This window comes from Mytilus californianus, unplaced genomic scaffold, assembly GCF_021869535.1.
Source record: "Mytilus californianus isolate M0D057914Y unplaced genomic scaffold, xbMytCali1.0.p SCAF_11, whole genome shotgun sequence".
Taxonomy (NCBI): domain Eukaryota; kingdom Metazoa; phylum Mollusca; class Bivalvia; order Mytilida; family Mytilidae; genus Mytilus; species Mytilus californianus.
In genome coordinates this window covers 19,005,969-19,018,479 of record NW_026262593.1, presented here as the reverse complement: position 1 = coordinate 19,018,479, position 12,511 = coordinate 19,005,969, and the positions used below count along the sequence as shown (strand labels likewise).

Genomic DNA, 12,511 nt, shown 5'->3' with positions numbered 1-12,511 from the left:
ATTTGGTATGCAAATGTATTGGCATTTGCAAGCTTCATTTCCATGGAGATTATATAACCCCACCCCTCATTATGGTTCATTGACTCTGAAACGTTTACATAGTGTACAAGTTAATGTTTGTGTTTAGGTTTGTTTTAATGGAACGACTTATGAAAAGTCAATGATATTTGGTATGCAGTTTTATAAGCATAGGCAAATCTCATTTCCATGGAGATTGTTGAGCCTTGTACCTTCAGTCACGGTTCATTGACTTTGAATATTTGCGTAACTTACATGTTGAAATATTGCTATTTTAAATTTAACCTTTGCATTATCAAAATAACAAATAGGCGAGACATATCTCTGTGTTAACTGTTTATTTATATTGTGTTTTTTACACTGTTGTTTGTTTTTTATGTCGTTTGTTTTTTTACATTGCTTTGTCAGTTTGTTTTCGAGTTATGAGTTTGAATGTCCCTTTGGGATCTTTCGCCTCTCTTTGCAATCATCACTTTGTCATGAATATTGATTGAAGTTAATATGAGTCAATCTCGATTGATAAATCAAGACATGAAGAACACCATCTAATTTCGATAGTATTCGTAATCTCAAGTTCCCTAGGATATATTTGAGATATGAGCACTCACTGAAAATTGAGTGACAAACATCATTAATATATCTGAAAGAGAAATAAAAGAAATGTGCACGATGGTTTTTTGTGTTTCAGAAGGTTCTGTATGAATACTGCTTCATATGAATACAAAAAACAAGTCGGCCACTAGTGGTGCATATTAAGTTCTTATTGGAATACCGACCGTCCACAAATATTTTGTCGATTAAAAAGTCTAGCATTCTGATAGAATTATCTTTGGTGTATTTGTTGTGGGAATCATTGTGGTTCTTCGCAACTTAAGATTTGTCATGACCTTAAACACGGAAATTGTATCTGTTTTTACTTTTTGTAGAAAAAGCTCTGTTTAATGAGAGGATCTTTCATATGAGTATAGGGAGTACATGTATTTGTGAAATCAGTAGAAAAAACATAGGATTTGATCTTATTTCAAAATTGTAAAGATTGTGATTGAAGACTTAAAGGGGCACTAGCTGTCAAATTCATGTTCACCGATTTGACTCAAATTCTCATATTTGATTTATAACAATGTAAAACATTTATCCAAATTATAAAAAGTCTAGAATAAACATTATACCGGGCATGGGATTGATAATATGTATCTTCGTTTCGTGTGTATTTTAGTCAAGACGCCATCTAATTAACTGTCGAGTTGTCCTCCGAAGTCCTCCGATTGCCATATAAGCGATATAAACATAAATATAGATATAAATAGATATCAGACTCGTGCATTTGGATTTTTCTTGGTCTGCATGGTCTGTTTTATTAATTTCATATTATAGATTAAAAATATATGTTAATCATCGTTTTACCTGCATAAGAATGATTTTTTGTGGATCAAATCAGTCAATCAAATGATTTACCTTTGTTTCACTTTCAATGTTGACATTCTTTTCCTTTAAATAATTGAACACGCACAACGCATGCGGTATCCATCTCTAGCTAAGGGGTTAAATTGAAGTTCACATGAATATGGATTCAATGAGGTCGAATTATTCACTTGCAACTGAATAATTCATCATCAATATTTTAAAGCTTATTTTGACAAAAATGAACCATACTGGCTGCTAAAAGCGATATCTTATTTCACTATTTCACTGTCATTAATGATTGATAAAAAAAATCATATTCTATATTTTTTATATATCTCGTAGCTAGTGCCCCTTTAAGTGTATTATTTTTGAATTTTTAAGAACCCACATCTGATTGACACCGCGTGTTGTATATATCTACATATCATCACAATATACAGACAACCCAGCTATATATAGTTGTTTTAAGGATGGTTGCGAAGTTTTGATATCCAGTTAAAAGATAGTAGATATTCATCGTCCTTTTTAATTTGTATACCAAAGAAGACATTAAAACGGAAATTTATGTATCAACAACATATGATATTTTAAGAAAAAATCTATGGACATGCCATTGGAAATCTAATTATTGTAAGACAAATTTCGTTTTTTGCCGATTTTATTTTCCTTCTATACAAATGCTTAACTATTTTAAAAGAATATAACCAGTAGTATTTGGGAAAAATAATTGATATGTACTTCCTTCAGTGCATTATGTCTTCGATTTTCGGTTATAATTCAACGAGCCAAACTTCTATGCCAATTTTTTTCAAAATGTTTGACATAGCCTATTTGCTGTAACTTGACCTTTAACAGATAGACATGAAAACGTAGTTACCAATAGCTTCCCGATTTTGAGCACAGTTGATTTCGTCAACACACCATAACCTTTGGTATATTACAGGTTTGTTTCAGTTTTAGGTATAAATTATACTAATACACGTAAATATCAACAAATTTTAATATTTTAAAAATAAGTTTTAATTTTTCGAATTTAAAAATTATTTTGCCAAATTTTCCGTTTGCCATATAGTGATATCTGTAACTGCAGTTATTTATTATAGATAATGAGTAGATGTAATGCAAAATGTCTTGAACAGCGAATAACACCACAATCCTGTACAATTGTAGTTGAAATTGATGCTATTGCACTTATTAATTCCTTAAAGTCATGTAATAGGATTTTCTGGTGATAAAAACGTTCAAGGAATTGTTGAAACAATGCATACATATACTAAGCCCTTTGTGCACGTTTTTGCCAATTATTCAAACCCAATAGCATATAATCGAAAAGTCATTCGATGAGCAAACAATGACTGCTAATTAACTGTCTAGGTTTGAGGCAGCAGTGTTACAATCATGACACTTTTTAACCATCAATGCTAAAAAGTAAGCATGTGTATAATGAGCAAGACTTAACTTCAATAATAGAACGATGCTTATTTGTTGTTTCTGTTTGGTTTGATATTATTTATTCCGCACGTTACTTTTTGTTGATTAAGCGATGCAATAACAGATGTTGCATGAGTTTGTATATTCAAATCATCATTCAGTATTGGTTCATACTGTGTTTTATTTTACGTTTGCTAACTTTGATTTTTCTATTATGGTGTATTCTTCACTCTTCCACAATATGATTGTAAAATGTCTGACGAATGGGGGTTGTGTGAGGTCGCTGTCTACGGAAAACTGTTGGATAATAATAGTACGGGGAGACAATAACTCTAAAGCAATACATTTCCAGTAGATTTGGATGAAATAAGGATTTTTTTTAAGTTGTCTACGTTTTTTTATAATACAAATTAGCAGGATTGTACAGTACAACCTGTGACTTCCTCTAAGTTATGTCCACCCCCTTGTATGGTCACCATCGAATGGTGGCCATTTATTGGGGTATTCAATCTTGAGATGTTGGCCATTTATTGGGGTCATAAAACATAGGTTGATGTTTTATCTAATTATGTTACCTGTTGAAATCAAACAGGGTTGAAGTTTTCAGCTTGTATGTTTCATTAAAATTTACCTGTACAGGTAACTCAGGTTTCTTCTCAAATTGACATTTCACCTTTTCTTGAAAATGTAGAATAGAATGTTGTTTAAGTCTTTGTTAATTCATATCATTTGTTGATTTTTCTGTCTTTAAATTTACATATTTTCCTTTTTTTCTAATGTTTTTATTTTTTTATGTTATTTTTTATATTCTATTTGTTTTTTTGCTCTCTTGGAAAGAATCTTGAGTAGAAATGACAAAAATTCAAAGATAAGTTATTGACTAGCATTTGAAAACAAAACAGAGAATCCTTCAAATAAATATTTTTTCAGTAAAAAAAAGTTATTGTACATGATGTACATGGTATTCATCTGTTCGTTTGCATTATTAAATGAATTATTATTAATTATAACTTATAATTATGCAAATGATATGTTTAAAGGAACCATGAAGCAAGTAATTTAACAAGCCTGTTTCTTAACAAATGAAAATTATCAATTTCATGAATATCAATCCTTTTACAATAAATTTTGTCAACAAAGTTGTACAATCTATTATCATGATTATTTTTTCAGGAAAACTACAAATATCATTATATGGTATAGGAATAAACTATTTTTGTTTTATCTTTTATATTTTTCAAATCTCAAAACTGGAGTTGTGCATGAAAAATCACTAAAGAGACTTAAATTTTCCAAATGGCTAACTAGTTATCATCAAATTTCGATAAATGCTAATCATAATGAAAAATGTTCTTATCTCTGAATAAAGTAAATCTTATGAAAAGAAATTATTTAAAGAAAAAATTGTCTTGCATTTTGAAACAATTGTAAATTCAAATATGTTATCTTCAGTTTCGCTAATATTGTCAGTTAACAGGCAAAATTTGTCTCCAGAAAAAATGAAGTACACTTCTATATGGATTGTGACATTTTTATGGTCTATTAATTAAATCGCTTTTTGTTCTGTGTATTATATTGTCGAAACTGCAGGACTGGCATATGCATGATACATATTCTTGGTATACATTTGCAAAGAATATTTCACTCAACTCAGGCCTTTTAGATAAAGTTAATAATTGCAGGGACTTGAATGAATTAGATTCTTTAAAGCCCTTGATTAAAAATGAACTTTAAGAAAAAAAATAAGAATATTTTTGAAAATAAAATAAAAACTTATGATGAAAACAGTAAACTCAAATGCCTCACTAAGTAAAGAATTAGTGGTCGTAATTTAGAAATAGAAAATGGTGGATAAAAATTCCTATAAAGGATAGAATTGTTTGTAAAATTAACATAACAACTTAGAGATAATCTATTGTAAATTGTTTACCTTCTCATAATAATGTCTCTGACCAGTTTATGAATAAAATCTTGAATCTTATGAATAAATTCTTAACCAAGAACAAAAAGTAAAAGAAATAATAAACCTCTATAACATGGAACATGTAAAAAAAAGTCATTAGATCTGAGGGTAGAAACCAAAAAAAATCATCATGTGTTTTGATTTCTTATAAAAATGTTATTTCTTTGCATTATAATGTTTGTTTTTGGTTGTTTTTTTTTGTCCGAAACTTGATTTAATTGTAATATGTTTATATGACAATAAAAATATTATTAAATTTTTCTGTAATGATTATTTTGAATATACATGTATTTATTCAATAGCGAAATAATGAATTGCCTAAATTTTATATAGAATAAGTCCTAAAATAATCTTAAACATTTGTTAAACAATGTTAAATGCAGTAAGTATAAACAATTTTGATTTTAGAAAATTAATTTGAGAAACACCTTTTCAATGGAAAAAGGCAGGATGAAAGTTTGCATAAATTAGAAGATGCTATTCATTTATTATTCACTTGCCAAAAATACATATAAAAAATAACTTAAATTGACAGAATTATTTAAAAGGTATAACATTAAAAAGAACAGTCATGAGAAAATTTTTACAAAAAAAAAGTTAGGAAGCTTTATTTTCAACTAGTTTTATTATTTCATTTTATTTTAGAATTTTCTTGTCATAATCACAGTTATTAAATTTGACAAACACATATATTTTACCTGAGACACTTTACCTGTAAGTTATATAATTTTAACACTTCAATGCAGTCATGATTTCCCTTTATCATTGACAAGTTTTTGATTAATACCTTGTGTATTAATTAAGCAACAGGAGGTATAATGATGGACATTTAGGGCCATCATGGTGACCATATTTTTTATGGCCACCATTAATAAGATAATGTCACAGGTAGTACTGTAGATGTCTGACTTTAAATGTGACTGTACTTGATTATGTTCTAAATGCAAGAAGAATTTGCTTCGTCCTTTCATCAGCTGACTTATTTCTAATTAAAGAGCCCTTTTCCTGTGTATATAATAATATATGTATGTTGGTGTTGTCTCTTTTAATAATATATACTAATATTATTAATTTGTATAGTTTGACTAATTAGATTCGTTCAGGAATAGTCACATATTAAACTATATTTTCAAAAGTCGATTGAAAACGGCGGATAGAAAAGTGATATTGCACGGTTATTTTTAGTATATCTAAAAACCGATATACTTTGTGACGTAATCTAATGAATTTCATGATATTGTTAAAAAATTTTAAAAAGTGGTTAATTATGATCGATTATTTGAAAAAAAAATCTTCAAATACATAAGATGTACACAAAAAAACAACATAAAAATAATTAAAATAACAACTAATATGTTATAATTGGCCAAGAGACAATATGATATCTATAAAATTCCAACAAAATTAAATGATCGAAAATAGAGATTATAATGCACTGATGATTTTGATACAAATATCGTCGGAAATTGATAATATAACAATTGTAGACTTAGTATGAGGTCAATACAGGATAACTCGACCCAAAGAAGTATACCGACCTCGGACTTCGTCCTCAGTCAATATATTTCTTTCAGGTCAATATTATACACCTATTGACTGGTTATGAGCGTAATAGCAAGTTTGTTGTCCCTGAGATACCAACTTTTACTCGAGGCATAGCCGAGGGCAATAGTTAGTATCAAACAGACAACAAACTTGCTATTACACTCATAACCAGTCATTAATAGAGATTATTGTACCTCAGTATGTTTTTTCTATATAAAAAAGATTGAAATAGTTGTGCTATTTTATTCCACAGACTATTTGCCAGTCAATAGTTTCAAAGACTATTACCCCAGTTAATAGTTTTATAAACATATTTCCCGTACTTTTTCATACTAATTTTTCATTGGACAACATTGACGTCATTGGCTATTCTGCTTGGATTTGTGTGCTTGGCAACGTTAAACTCTGAAATATCGTTAACGGTATAATCTGTATGTGTCTGTCGTTGTAATTTCAAATTAATATATTACTTACCAGAAGCAAGTAAAAAGACAAAGAAAATCTACATGACATATTTTAAGAACTAAAACATAACAAATATATGGTATGGGTCTGTCGTCGTCTTCATAATCTGGGATTGCTTTGGTGTATTTAGCTAACGTGTATTATATGCACGGGAATTTTTACACAAGGATTCCTGATCTTGATTAAAGTAGATAAAATATTGAAAAATACCACATGGGGGAAAAAAACCCGATAGTTCATCTTTTGCGTGTTTATGTGACTAATTGTTTTTTTTCCAAGTGGTTTATGTAGTCTTTTGAAAGTTGTTTTGTTCGGTATAATAAAACACTGAATGATTGGTTATGAGTGTAATAGCAAGTTTGTTGTCCCTTTTATACCAACTTTTGCCCTCGGCCTCGCCTCGAGCAATAGTTCGTATCTCAGGGACAACAAACTTGCTAGTACCCTCATAACCAGTCAATAGGTGTATAATATCATATGTCTTTTTCAATATCACATCCGTATCAACCCGAGACACCAATATAATCCCAAGAGCTTTGCTAGAGGGATTATATTGGTTGAGGGGTGATACGATGTGTGATATTGAAAAAGCCATATCATATACACTTTATTATATACCTCACGTAGATGACTTCATACAGATTAGCGGTTTGATAAAGCCTTTGCAACAGTGACTGACATCGATGACGTTACGTCATACAGATATACGGTGTGATAAAGCCTTTGCAACCGTGACTGATATCGATATCATCACGGATAGCTGATACAGCACGATTGCCGTTGACCGTATTACACATACAATGTATCTGTATTTACTACTAAGTATATAATAAAGTGTTTTATTATACCGAACAAAACAACTTTCTAAAAAAAAAAGACCACATACACCACTTGAAAAACCAAATAGTCACATAAACATGCACAAGATGAACTATCAGGTTGTTTGGTTGTTTTTTTTTTTTGCCCGTGTGGTATTTGTCAATATTTTATTTGATGTAATCAAGACCAGGAATCCTTGTGTAAAAATTCCCGTGCATATAATAAACGCTAGCTAAAATATATTATCGTACACCGAAGCAATCTCAGATTATGAAGACGACGACAGACCCATACCATACATTTGTTATGTTTTAGTTCTTAAAATATGTCATACATGCTTCTTGTAAGCAATATATTGATTTGAAATTACGACGACAGACACATACAGATTATACCGTTTACGATATTTCAGAGTTTAACGTTGCCATGCGCACAAATCCAAGTAGAATAGTCAATGACGTCATTGTTGTCCAATGAAAAATTAGTATGAAAAAGTACGGGAAATATGTTTATAAAACTATTGACTGGGGTAATAGTGTTTGAAACTATTGACTGGCAAATAATCTGTGGAATGAAATGGCACAAATATTTCATTCTATGTTATATAGAAAAAAACATACTGAGGTATAATAAATCCTTGTATCGACCTCATACAATGGCTATAATTGTATAATATCTCCTTATTTTTATATTAGTTACTCTGAATCATATTATTTTACCATTTACTTTTTTTTATGATAAAATGTAATAAAAAACAACTTTTCCAGCTGAGGTTTTAGTTACACGGAACATCCAAACAACCCTTTTCGACACGGACAAAAATGGTAAGGACAGCATTGCTTGTTTTATTATCATCTTGTTATGAAAGTGGTGAATCGAAAGATCTATGGTTGGAGAATCATTACTACATTGTGTTATCGTAATCGAGACTAGATTCGTCAGGAAATTTATTTAATATCCTTTAGAGAAAAAAAGCAATTAAACACAGTTTATACTAGTATTTGAGTTTCATATTTAAATCTATTTTAGCTAACACACTCGCACAATCATATATACTGAAATTTTACTGAGCTTAATATAATAGATTACTCTCCGTCCTTTGATGTTCATTTTTTTATTCGTTTGAAGTTGTTTAAATTAGTACTTTTCAACATTAGCTTCAAATTTAACGTAAAGATTTTTGAGTGGACAATTACGGGAAAATTTAAATAAACAAAACTTGCACATTTTCAAATTCTAGACACCTTACTGTTTGTATTTTCTGTACGCACTGGAATATTTAACTATCAAAAGCTTAGCAGTATTGTACCTGTTCATACATCAATAAAATTCTAACAAATTGTGTTCTGTTAAAAAACAACAGTTTTAATGTTTAAAACTAACAAAAACGAATGACAGGTTGAAAATGTTGAAGGGATCCAAGGCTTCAATTAAAATATGCATTTATGCTCTTTTTAAACTATTATAGCGTTTGTTAGTACACATTTAATCTTTAACAAACAAGCACTAAATATATTAATTTCAGTGCCAATAAATGATGTTAACTACAGTTATGGAATATTTGCTGCCGGTTTTATTGTTGTGTTACTAGTATCTATAGGTAGCAATATTTGCATTGGTAAATATAGATATAGGGCAACACGCACAAAAGTGGATCAACACAAAATTAATATCCAAAACCCGAAATCAAGCGAAAGAGATATAAAGGAATCAGGATCGGTTGATGAAATAAGTAACATTTCGTCCAAATATGAGACAATCAATGAAAACGATATGGTAATGCCTGTTATCACAAACCAAGAACAACGAATACACATGAAAAGTCTAAATAAAAAATCGACTTCTCAATTTGACCATTCATATTTAGAGGTAATTGGTGATGAAGGTAACTCTAGATCTGCTTCTAGTGAAGCAGAGCACGATAGTTCAACCGTTACATCTTCCAAATCAAATGTAAAAAGTGCAAAAGTAAATTCGGTCGAACCATATATAGATAATGATAGAGACGATGATATAACGGCATATCTATCAATGGATAAAAGCCACGTTGAAGAATATGAAACATCGACAACATCGAATAGTCCAATTCATGTGAAAATGTGCAGTGAAAATAAATTTGTTGAAAAAGAAGTCCATCCAACCAAGAAAACAGAATACATGAATAATTATTTCACTTTAAATACAAGTGACATGCACAACTGCCATATCTATTGTGCATCTGGAAAGCCTGGCATATACAGTGTGGTTAAAAAAGAAACACAATCTTCTATAACAGAGAAAAGAAATTCCTGTCCATGACATTTAGATAGAGGCTTGAATTTCTCTTAATTCATATGCAATTGAATAGTTACGTTTATTTTATAAGTGACCATATATATTTTGAATGCAGTTCTCCTGCATATTTGAATAGGCCTAGTCAAGTTACACAAGCTTGTAAAACATTTGGTATATGATGTATATACATGTACATACATGCACTTTTTAATTGATTGATTTTTTCAATCCAGTAGATACTTGGAGAAAAGTCTCAACGATATGACTACACAATTTCTAATAATAAAGTCATGAGACCTTAGGCCTATACCCAAATCAATATTTGGGGTCTAACAAGCAAAAGAAAACATCTAAGTGTCAACATACGCTCTTCAAACAAAATCTGTACAATGTATTAATTATTAAGGTCAATTCTGGAAAGGTTGCGAATTAATTCAAAAGACTCTTATAAAAATATACGTAATACAGTGGACACTTTATGTTGATTTGTACTGAAATGGAGACATAAATGAACCTCTACTTTTAAGAAGTCACTTTAATTTCAGCCCGAACAAAGAGGTGCAACTTTGCTATTCTGCACATTTTGAAAATTAAGCTTCAATTTAAGTCTACAATTTGTTTAATTTTGATAAGGTAAACTACGAATGACATTAACGGTTCTTTGTTGTTTTTTGTTTGTTTTTTTGTTTTTTTTTTTATTTGATGTGAATTTCGACAATTAATGTCTATTTAGTGATTCTCGAGGCTAAAATATTTAAAAGTTCAAAACCTACTACGCACGTTGAAGAGCTGATAAAACCACACACGACAAAATTGAAATCCAAACAGTACAATGAATCAGAATTATGCATGAGAGCGATACATTCCTTAATTTAAAATGATATCGAATTCTATGACAGCAAATTTAAATAGAACAACATCCGTATTTTCATTCCAGTACCTAAATACTGGCTACTTGGCTTGTGTTACCCAGGGTGACTAACAATCCACCAGACATTCGAGAATGATTTTATCTTTATTGTTTTGATTTTTAAATGGAAAAAAGTTGAACTGTAAACTACTGCTCACTAATGCTTCAAAAATTAAAATTTTACTATCCGAATTGATTTTTTCTCATGTATGGGAAAATCAATGAACTTTTTCTAAAACAAAACGATTACTTTCAGCTAAAGCAAAGAAGCTTCATGAAAATAACAATACATTTTGGAAAAATTGTCTTTTAAATGATGATAATTTGATAAATGGAAATGAGTTAAGAACTTATAGAAAATTTAGAAGAAAGTCAGAGCTTGAAAAATGTCTTTCATTTAATTTAGATAACAATGTTATTAAAAACTTTTCCAAAATAAGAATACGTAACAGCATGCTAGCTATTGAACGTGGTAGGTGTAATAAAACAGCTTTATAAAATAGATTGTGCCCCCTATGTAATATAGAGGTAGAAGATGAATTCCATTTTGCAATAATGCGTGCACCGCTCAATAACTCGAGTATGAAAATGTTTAATGAAATTTCTGATATTGTTCCTAGTTTTATTCCAATGAGAAATGGATAAAAATTTGATTTTATTTTCTCTTGTGGAGAATATGACATTTTGATAATTATTATTTATGGCATAAGTGAGATGTATAATTACAGAAACAATATTAGCAATTGTGTATGAACAGTTGATTTAACATGTATACTTTTTTCTTTACTATAACCTATTTGAATATGACGTCCTTATTTCGCTTTGTAAGCAAAGCTGTGTTATAATTAGCACACAATATATTTGACACAAACTTACTGTTTACATTCTTGTTATTTTCATTTGTATCCTAATAAAATATATCCATTTTAGCTGCTTACATAAAATTTATTAAATATTGTTATTCAAACAACACATATTCACCCTGCATTTAGTTTTTAAACTTATTAAATATGAAAAAGTAATGTACATACTTTATGGGGAGGAAACAGGAACATCAAAACATTTCTAAGGTAATTTTGTACGCTTCGACCTATAAGAATACCGTTTTTGTCCTATTAGAATCAAAATAATTCCTTCAGGTCATGCTCTGTACTCATTTTAACATGGTGGGCATTATATTTGATTATTTTTACACCTCGATAACGCTCAGTGTAAAATATCGACAAATATAATGACTACCCATGTTAAAATGAGCATACAGCATGAAATGAAGGAGTTATTTCTTAAATGTATGAATGAATCAAAATAGAGTTAAGCGGCATTTCTTCTAAATATAATATTTTTTAATGCTAATTTAAAGGGTAGGAATGTTGTCTTACATTTTAACAGTTTTTTGAAATGTTAAATATTTGTATTGTTTATTGTTTATTTGTGTTTGTATTTAGTAGCAATCCGATTGTTTTGATTTTATACTAATAACATATCTTATATATGATCTTATTTTATCTTATAATCGGTAAACACGAAGTTAAAAAAGCAATGCATGTGGAAACGCATCTCACGGTATAGCATGTTGATATGAATTTTCATACCAAATATTTGGGGTGCTTTGACTGGTAGTTCCTGAGATAAATGTATCGAAAAATTCATGCAAACAGAAAGTAGATTAACGATGTCTGTGA

At 29.7% G+C, this 12,511-nt stretch overlaps 1 long non-coding RNA gene across 1 annotated transcript in view; it reads left to right on the top strand.

The window, feature by feature from the left end:
- LOC127720743 (uncharacterized) overlaps positions 1–9,319 on the top strand; it is an 11,371-nt gene extending 2,052 nt beyond the window's left edge. The window contains exons 2-3 of the long non-coding RNA XR_007990980.1: positions 8,413–8,469; positions 9,171–9,319. This is a non-coding gene — a long non-coding RNA (uncharacterized LOC127720743). The remainder of the gene's footprint in view (positions 1–8,412; positions 8,470–9,170) is intronic.
- The last annotated feature ends 3,192 nt before the right edge of the window (positions 9,320–12,511 follow it).